The following is a 639-nucleotide window of genomic DNA, read 5'->3' as shown; positions in this document are numbered from 1 at the left end:
CGCCTTCCTACCTTCGAGTAGTATTCAGGAGGGACTCCGGTGGGAAGTGAACCCATCACCGCAATGGCTTGTGGGACCGACGAGGGCAGGGAGGAGGGAGGGGAGGAGGGCGTGAGGGAGGAAAGGAAGGAGGCTAAGGCAGAGAGAAGCCCTGCCTGCTCCTCCGGAGTGACCTGTCAGGTAATGAACGCACAGTGGGTTTGATACCGCATATATTGATACAGGATATACACGTGATATATACATGTATAGGATATGTATATGTTGTCTAAGGTGCATGCTCAGGGACTACAGGGGTGGCCGCGGGTGCTAGTCATGGAGCAGGGAGGGTCCCAATGCCTGATGGAGGGGCATCCCGCCCTCTCCTCTCTCCTCCCCAGGCACTTTCTCCCTGTTGTCGCTCCACAAGAGAGAAAACAGGCACTTGGCGTCCAATTCGGACGTTGCCATGGACATGGTTTGGGCCAAAAGTGCTTGATTGATCGGTGGAGGCCCGTGGCTACCTACCCGCCACCACGCCCTCTCACGGGAAAGGGAGGGTGAGACACGCCCTACGTCCATGTACACTAGGACGGGACGGTGCGCAGCGGCCTGGGCGGCGCTCCGGGCTGTCCACAGGTTCTACCTAAATACCTCTCT

The sequence above is a fragment of the Nannochloropsis gaditana genome (genome assembly GCF_000240725.1).
Source record: "Nannochloropsis gaditana CCMP526 unplaced genomic scaffold scaffold619, whole genome shotgun sequence".
Classification (NCBI taxonomy): domain Eukaryota; class Eustigmatophyceae; order Eustigmatales; family Monodopsidaceae; genus Microchloropsis; species Microchloropsis gaditana.
The sequence above is the reverse complement of the archived record's forward strand: the minus strand, read 5'-3'. Positions refer to the sequence as shown.